Source organism: Bufo bufo, chromosome 2, assembly GCF_905171765.1.
Source record: "Bufo bufo chromosome 2, aBufBuf1.1, whole genome shotgun sequence".
NCBI classification, from domain to species: Eukaryota; Metazoa; Chordata; class Amphibia; order Anura; family Bufonidae; genus Bufo; species Bufo bufo.
The window spans coordinates 323,288,731-323,297,763 of NC_053390.1; the positions used below are offsets into that span (position 1 = coordinate 323,288,731).

General features: G+C 53.1%; 1 pseudogene; it reads left to right on the forward strand.

Annotated features, from left to right (window-relative positions):
- Positions 1 to 6,966: 6,966 nt before the first annotated feature.
- LOC120992944 lies at positions 6,967 to 7,081 on the forward strand (annotated as a pseudogene).
- The last annotated feature ends 1,952 nt before the right edge of the window (positions 7,082 to 9,033 follow it).

A 9,033-nucleotide genomic window follows, 5' to 3' on the forward strand; every position in this document is an offset into this window, starting at 1 on the left:
GCTGCCACCAATGAGAAGAGAGGGGCGGAGGAGGGGCGGCAATGAGAAGAGAGGGGCGGAGGAGGGGCGGCAATGAGAAGAGAGGGGGTGGAGGAGGGGCGGCAATGAGAAGAGAGGGGCGGAGGAGGGGCGGGCGCACTGCGCCCCCAATGATAGGATTACTATCGGAGCGATGGGAGGAGACATCAGCTTCACTAGTGGGCGTTCCTTTTCCCTGCGCTGCGATTGGACAGCGCTACAGCCAGGGAGAAGGAACGCCCACTAGTGAAGCTGATGTCTCCTCCCATCGCTCCGATAGTAATCAGCAGCATGTGGAGCAGGAGAGGAGACAGTAATGGGGCACTGCGGGCGAACGGAGCGGCGCCCAGGACTAAATGGTGAGTGCTGAGACATCGCTGGGCGCCGCTCTGTGTGGCCTAATAGTGAAAGTCTGGACTCATATACAGTAGTCAGTCTTTAACACATACAGGAGGCGGGTGCCGGCAGCAGAATCGCATTGCCGGCACCCTGCCCCTGACAGGGAGCTGCGATCAGCGGCAGTTAACTGCCGCTGATCTGCTAGTACCCGCCTCCTGTATAAAGGGGTAAAATCATTGGTGGTGCAGTGTGCCCCCCCCCCTCAATCCCCCCATCCCATTAAAATCATTGGTGGCACAGTGCGCCGGCCACCCTCAACCCTCCAGTATTAAAATCATTGGTGGCAGTGGCCACAGGGACCTCTCCACTCCCCCTCATTGGTGGTGCAGTGGCAGCTTCTGATCGGAGCCCCAGCTGTGTAAGCCTGGGGCTCCGATCGGTTACCATGGCAGCCAGGATGCTACAGAAGCCCTGGTTGCCATGGTAACATCCCTGATGCGGTGTGCACAAAGCACAGAGCAGCAGGGACAGTGTGGAGTCCTATTCACCCTGATAGAGATCTATCAGGGTGAATAGGAAAAGGGATGAAAGATCCCAGGTTCTAGCCCCTAAGGGGGGAAATAGTTATTAAATAAAAAGTGAAAAAAAAAAAAACACTAAAATATGAAGTATAAATCACCCCCCTTTTCCCAATTTCACATATAAAATATATAAATAAACATATTACATCGCCACGTCAGAAAAGTCCAAACTATTAAAATATAAAAAAAAAATCTAGGTGGTGAATGCCGGAACAGAAAAAATAAAATAAAAACTGCGCGATTCGCCATTTTTAAAAATGAGGAATGCACGTGGCTTTTTTTGTTTATTTTTTTCGCGTGGTATCGAATGGTATCGAGTATCGCAATACTTTTTCATGGTATCGAAACCGAATCAAAAATTTGGTATCGCAACAACTCTACCATATACCAATCATCGCTGCATATGAATGCAGTTAACAAGCAGGCTATGATCAGGAATAAATGTTCGTTCCCAACTGTTGCCTGCTTTTCAGCCTGTGTAAAAGGGCCCTAACTCTCCCAGAGAATATCTACTCAATAGGTCCCATGTACTGGAGATCCGGATCTCTGGTATTAGACTAGAAGTCTGAGCCAATCGCTGCACAAGGGTACGCTAATATTTTGTATTTCCAGGACATCCTCCATAGGCCTCATGCACACGACCGTTGTGTGCATCCGTGGCCGTTGTTCAGTTTTCCGTGATTTTCTGCGGACCCATTGACTTTCAATGGGTCTGTTGAAATCTCGGAAAATGCACCGTTCATCAGCGGCCGTGATCCGTGTTTCCTGTCCGTCAAAAAAATATGACCTGTCGTATTTTTTTGACGGACAACGGTTCACGGACCCATTCAAGTCAATGGGTCCGTGAAAGAACACTGATGCACACAAGATTGGCATAAAAGCTTTTTCAGAGCTGAGTTTTCACTTCGTGAAAACTTAGATCCGACAGTATATTCTAACACAGAGGCGTTCCCATAGTGATGGGGACGCTTCTAGTTAGAATATACTACGAACTCTGTACATGACTGCCCCCTGCTGCCTGGCAGCACCCAATCTCTTACAGGGGGCTGTGATCCGCACAATTAACCCTTCAGGTGCCGGGTTAATTGTGCATATCATAGTCCCTTATAAGAGATCAGGGGCTGCCAGGCAGCAGGGGGCAGACCCCCCTCCCTCCCCAGTTTTAATTTCATAGGTGGCCAGTGCGGCCCCCCCTCCCTCCCTCTATTGTATTATTTTCATTGGTGGCACAGTGTGCGCTCCCCTCCCTCCCTCTATTGTATTTCTCGTACTTTTTTTCCATTTGGGGACAGACCATGGGTATAGCTTAGAGGTATTAGTAGGAGGGACACTATGCAAATACAAAAGAGCTCCTCCTCCTCGGGCTATACCCCCCGACTCCACCAGGAGAAGCTCAGTCTTTGCTTAGTGTCTGGTGAAGGAGGTTGACACTCTGATTCTACTCCTCTTTTGTTATTTTTATTCTAGATGGGGACACAGGTCGGCATTGCGCCTTCCTGGTCCCCCGTGGAGTGCCTGCCGCTGTCTTTGAGACGTTGCCTGGCTGCCTCCATTTCCCCCCAAGAAAATAAGTGGATCCGGGCTCGACCTGTTAGCTCCGGCATCCCACCAGCTCCTGGGTCACCTGCTGCTGCCCTCCATCCAGAGCACTGCACTCCTGGAGTCAGATGTCTGAAGAGGTGAGCCCTGCTGGTCCTGAACGGAGGGAGAAGACTTCAGGAGCAGATAAGTATACTGCAATCGCTCTCTGCTCCCCCCCCTCCCCCTCCCTGTCTTATGTCTATGGGCCGCCTGGGTGAACTAGAGGGTGTTATCTCTGTCCGGGGGTTCTAGGGCATGGAGGCACTATTCTGGCTAATCTCCCTGCTGGGACTCTCGGCTCCCTCTGAGTTTTTTATTTTTATTAATGCGGCATGACTTTTCCCTGGCGGCGTCAGCTGGAGCCGCTTCTATAACTTGCAGCAGCACCCACCAACCGCTCGCTCCGTCAGAGACCTCGGACAGAACGAGGATATTGGGCTGCACTGCAGGGTGCGTGCCTTCTTAACCCCCGCTTCGCCGTGTTCGGCACTGGGGGACATTTTTTCAGGAAGCACGGAGTGGAGCGCGCGTTTTTTTTCGCGCGTCTGACGCGGCCGGGGGCGGAGCCTAGCGATTCGCTCCGGCATCTTCCTCCGTCTGCTACAAAGGTTCCACCGCTCCCCTGCTTCTCTCTGAACAGCTGTCTAGCTGTGTGTGTGTGTGTGTGTGTGTGTGTGTATATAAATGCCTTGCTTCTGATGTGAACGATCTCTAGTTCGATTCCCAGAAGACACTTTTAAGGTTTCTTTTCTCTAACTGCAACTGTAGATTCTTGCATAGTTGTTATCATGCCTAAGCCTAGTCAGGCTTAGTGGTCCTGTTAGACCACTGGTGTTTGTGCCTCCTGCCCTGGCCCTGGACAGGATCTCCTTCTTGCCCAACCCAGCTCCTAAGGCAAGCTGGTAGCTCAGTGATAAGGCTGTTGCCCCAGTCCAGGCTTTGAGTTCAAACCACTTTCGGCCTTTTTTTTAAAAAAAAAAGGAAAAATGTTTTTCTGTCCCAGCGGAGCCGGTGGTACCCGCTTGGGCATCTGCCAGGTCCTGCGCGACCGCTAATTTAGCCTGAGTCGCCAAGGCAGCCATGTCCTTTTTGGACCGTATGGCAGTTGCCAATCCATTGGCCCCTACCACTCCGTCTCCCCGCAGTGGTTCCCGCTGAGGTAGGGGTGGGCGGTATAGGCGATATAAATTTGGGCCACGATATGGATTTTCGCCATATCGCCGGACCACGATATGATCGCGCTCTCTGCGCGCACCATTTTCTCCTGAGCTGGCCGGCACAGTGGAGGGAGAAGGAGGGAGTCCCTCCCTCCCCACTGTGCGCAGCTGCTGCTGAACACCAATGAGGACAGAGGAGGAGCGGGAGGGACTGTGGCCACTGCGCCACCAATGAATGTACCGGCCATATCCCACAGGGTCCCCCTCCTCCCCCCATCGTTAGTGGCAGTGGGCAGTTCCGATCGGAGTCCCAGCAGTGTAATGCTGGGGCTCCGATCGGTTACCATGGCAGCCAGGAGTCACGCTACTGAAGTCCTGGCTGCGATGGTATGTTAGTGAGCAGCATTATACTCACGTGCGCCGTGGCCGCCGGTCGCTCCTTCTGTCTGTGTGGCTCATTGCTAATGCTTATAGCAGTAGCAATGCGCCGCACAGACCTATGAGAAGGAGCGGCCACAGCGCACGTGAGTATAATGCTGCTCACTAACATACCATCACAGCCAGGACTTCAGTAGCGTCCTGGCTGCCATGGTAACCGATCGGAGCCCCAGCATTACACTGCTGGGACTCCGATCGGAACTGCCCACTGCCACCAATGATGGGGGGGGGACCCTGTGGCCACTGCCACCAATGATTAATACTGGGGAGGGAGGGGGGTGGGTTTGAGTTACCCGAGGGGGCGGATCAGAGGCTGGGGGAGCACATCAGAGGCTGGGGGGGGACATCAGAGGCTGGCTGCCATGGTCAGCTCCCTGCTGTTGTGTGCACAAAGCACAGGGCAGCAGGGAGAGTGTAAAGTCCTATTCACCCTAATAGAGCTCTATTAGGGTGAATATGACAAGGGTTCTAGCCCTTAAGGAGGCTAATAGTTATTAAATAAAAAGTAAAAAAAAAAAAGCGGCTGTCTGTGACACCTGTAATCTCCAAGGGGATTCTCCTCTACGCGGGAGTTCCCCCCTTTTTTCCATCCAAGAAGCCGTAGGTTGCCGCTTTTTTCCTATCCATTAGGAATTTCCGCGGTCATACCCAGAACCTGGGACAGGATCATCCTTTTACGACTGAGCAGTGTGGAGGGGTGGTTTTCCCTGTCCTTTACCGGGAACTCCTCGCTGCAGGACGTTCTGGACAGGCTCCTAGATTCTCTCTCAAGAGCCATTTATCTCTGGTGGGCTCGTTAGGCCAGTGTTCTTCCCAAGTGTGGTTGCAACGCCACCACCTGAACCTGGCAGAACATGATGCGTCTACTGACACACCGGATTGGTTCTCCAGGTGTCTCATGGACATTGATTCCCTCTTTGCCCGCATTGCAGCCCTCTCGGTCATTCTGCACAGAGAGGTCGGGTTGATAGTGTGGGACGCTGACGCTTCTCCAAGTGTCCCCTTACTAACCTCCCCTTTGAGGGTTCCAGGTTTTTTAGGGCTCAGCTGGACGAGTTCTTCTCTACCGCTATCTGGGGGCAAGAACTCTCACATTCCGCACCTACGTCCAAGCGTCCCTTTTCGAACCGTGTCCTCCGGTTCCAGTACCAGTCCTTTTGCTGCCCCGCTGCTGGGGGGCTACAGGACTCCCGCAGAAACCCCCCCCCCCCCCTTCAAGCCCCAGCCGTCATGGTGTCCAAGAGCGCAGTCTGCCTCCCTGCTACTTCCACAGGTTTGGAGGGCTCATGTTCAGGACGCCTGGGCTCTAAGAATTGTAACGTCGGGTTACAAGATAGAGTTTACTTCGGGGGATCCGTTCCGCGCCTCGGATCTCTGGATGGCAGTTTCTTCCCTTCTGGACCAGGGGGATTATTACCCCGGTTACTCCAGAGGAACAGGGCACGGGTTTCTTTTCAGACCTGTTCATCATTCCAAGGAAGGAGGGGTCGGTGCGTCCGACCCTGGATCCGAAGCTGCTCAACGTTTCGATTGGTATCCCTCCGCTCCATTATTGTTTCGTTTCTTCAGGGGAATTCCTCGCGTCCGTAGACTTCCAGGACGCCTGTCCGCATGGTCCGATCGCAGAATCTCACAACGATTCCTGCACTTGCCATGGCTGGCCGACTATGTATTTTTGTCGCCCTCCCTTTCGGGTTAGCGACTGCCCCTTGGGTCTTTAACATGATCCTAGCGCCTTTCATGGCTCTTCTTCGCACCAAGGACATTTCTTGGCGGCCTTACCTGGAACAGCGTCCGGATCACTGTTCAAATGAAACAGCTCGGATGGTTGATCGACTTCCACGATCCTTCTCCTCCCGTCCCTGAAGCTCTCCTTCTGGGGATATTTTTGGATGCCTTGACCGAGAGTTTTTCTTTCAGACTACTAGGTCTTCTGGATCCAAATGGTGGTGTCACACCTGCTGCGCTCTCCGTGTCTCTCCTTTTGGGAGTACCTGCGGGTCCTGGGTCTTGTGGTGTCCTCTTCCAAGGCTGTGTACCATATGTCCATTTTTTTTTTTCTCACACTGTCGCCGCGACAGGAGATCTTTCCCTCTGGGACAAGACCTCTCGTGGTCTGTACGCTTACATCTGCAGGTGGCGCGTTCTGTTTTTTTTTTTCTACAGGTTCAGGAAGCTCTTTTTTTTGTGGGCTCCCTATGAACCTGACGGCGGGAAGATCGTTACTCCCGTTCTTTTCCTTTACCACTGATGCCTGCCTCTGGCTGGGGCGGCGTTCTCCGGTCCCACTTGATCCTGGGTGTTTGGTCGGCAACGGAATCATTTCCCTATGAACATCCTTGAGCTGAGAGTGAGTTACTTCAACCATCAAGGTGAGACCGCAGCCGGACAGTGATGCGGGAAGTAAAAAAATAAATAAATAAATCCTGCTGTGGGCAGAGTCACACGTTCCGGTGTGGTCAGCGGTATTCCTTCCGGGAATAGGCATCTGGGCTGCGGACTTTCTAAGTCGAAACAAGGTGGATCCAGGCGAGGGTCTCTGCATCCGGGTGTCTGCGATGACGTGCGTGGCAGGTGGGGCCATCCGAATGTGGATCTGATGTAGTCATAGGTTCAACAACAAGCTCCCAGGTCTCCGGCTCGTGCCCGAGGTCCGAAGGCGTATGGGGTGGACGCGCTGGTGTCTCTGTGGCAAGTCTTCAGCCTCCTCTATGTCTTCCTTCCGCTTCTCTTCTGTCGAGGGGTCTACGCAAGATTGCGGTGGAAGGGATTACGACTTCTCATCGCCCCAGATTGGCCTAACCGCGCATGGTTCTCGGACGTGGCTCGGATGCTGGCAGATGCCCCATGGCATCTCTTCTCGGCCTTTTGGCTAAGATCAAGTGTAGTATCTGTTCTTATCAGTTTAATATCTGATACGTCCCCCATCTGGGGACCATTCTTCCCGACGGAGAGGTTCTACTGTCTCGGGGTCCTCTCTTCCTCCGGAATCTACGGTCTCTTCGTTTAACGGTGTGGCTGTTGCAACCGCCATCCTGAAGAAGAGGGGATTCTCTGATTCGGTGTTTTGAATCATGATCAGGGGAAGCCGGCTTCCTCCCGGATTACTATCGTACCTAGTAGGCCTTCATGACTTTTTGTGAGAACTCGGGGTTCCCTCCCCTTCGCTTTTCCATCCCGATGGTACTGTCTTCTCTTCAGTCCGGACTTGAGATGGGACTGTCGCTGAGTTCCCTGAAAGGTCAGGTTTCGGCGCTGCCGTCCTTTTTCAAGGGTCCCTTGCTCTTATGGGTCCTGTGAAAGTTTTTTTTTTTTCTTCAGAGGGTGGCACATTCGGTTTCCGTATGTTCCCCTTTTGCCTCCTTGAGATCTCAATTTGGTCCTGCGCGCTCTGCAGATGGCCCCCTTCGAACCTCTGAGAGAGGTCTCCATGACCTTTCTCACCTGGAGAGTGGTCTTCCTTGTGGCCACATTTCCCATCAGACGGGTGTCTGAGCTGGCTGCTCTTTCCCGCCAGGAGCCCCTTTCTGGTTTTTCTCCAGGATACGGTTGTGTTCTGTCCGGTTCCCTCCTTTTTGCCCAAGTTGGTCTCTTCTTTCTACCTTTAGCAAGGATCTTGTCCTGCCCTCCTCTTGCCCTTCTCCGGCACACTCCAAGGAACGCGCTCTACTCTCCCTGGCTGTCGTCCGGGCCTTGGAAGTGTATCTCACGGCTACCGCTTACGTCCGCCATTCTGATTCCCTCTTTGTGGTTCCCGAGGGACCTCGTAGGTGTCTGGCAGCCTCCAAGGTCACTGTAGCGCGATGGATCCGCTCGGCTGTTGCCGCAGCTTATCGCGCTCGTGGTAGGGTTCCCCCGGCTCGGATTGCCGCTCACGCCACTAGGGCGGTGGAGGCTTCCTGGGCAAGGTGCAATCGTGCCTCTGAGTCTCAGCTGTGTAAGGTGGCCACCTGGGCGTCCTTACGTTCCTTTACAAAGTTTTATCAGCTGCATCCCTGGCTTCGGCTGATGCTGTCTTTGGCCGCAGGGTTTTACAGGCTGTGGTTCCTGTTTGACCATTGGACGTTCCTCCTGGCGGTGCTGATGTTTTTTCCCCACCCCATGAACTGCTTTAGGACGTCCCATGGTCTGTGTCCCCCAATGGAAAAAAGTATGAGAAAAGGAGAGCTCCTCCTACTGGTAAGTGACAGGTCTGTGCGGCGCATTGCTTAATGATGCGGAGAGGGGAGGCCGCACACTATGCCACCAATGAAAAAGGAGATTTTTTGTGAAACTCACCTGTAAAATCTTTTTCTCGACTTTTCCATTGGGGGACACAGCTCCCACCCATTCTGTCTGTTGCAGGAGGGGTTTTTCAGTTCAGTTTTGTTTGTGGTTGCACCTTTTAGGCTTGGTTCGATGGCTTCCGTTATTTTTTTCTTGTCTCCTTCTCCTACTGCTTTGCAACGCCTGAGCTTCTCCTGGTGGAGTCGGGGGGGGGGGGGGGGGGGGGTATAGCCCGAGGAGGAGGAGCTCTTTTGTATTTGCATAGTGTCCCTCCTACTAATACCTCTAAGCTATACCCATGGTCTGTGTCCCCCAATGGAAAAGTCGAGAAAAAGATTTTACAGGTGAGTTTCACAAAAAATCTCCTTTTTCATTGGTGGCACAGTGTGCGGCCTCCCCTCTCCGCATCATTAAGCAATGCGCCGCACAGACCTGTCCCTTACCAGTAGGAGGAGCTCCCGGCCGGTCACAGACAGCGCAGCAGGTAAGTATGATGCTTCTAATATTTTTAGTAACCATGGCAACCAGCACTGAAGTAGCGTCCTGGTTGCCATGGTAACCGATCGGAGCCCCAGCGATTAAACTGGCACTCCGTTCGGAACTCTCCGCTGCCACCAATGATCGGGGGCAGGGAAGAGGGGAGGCTGCACACT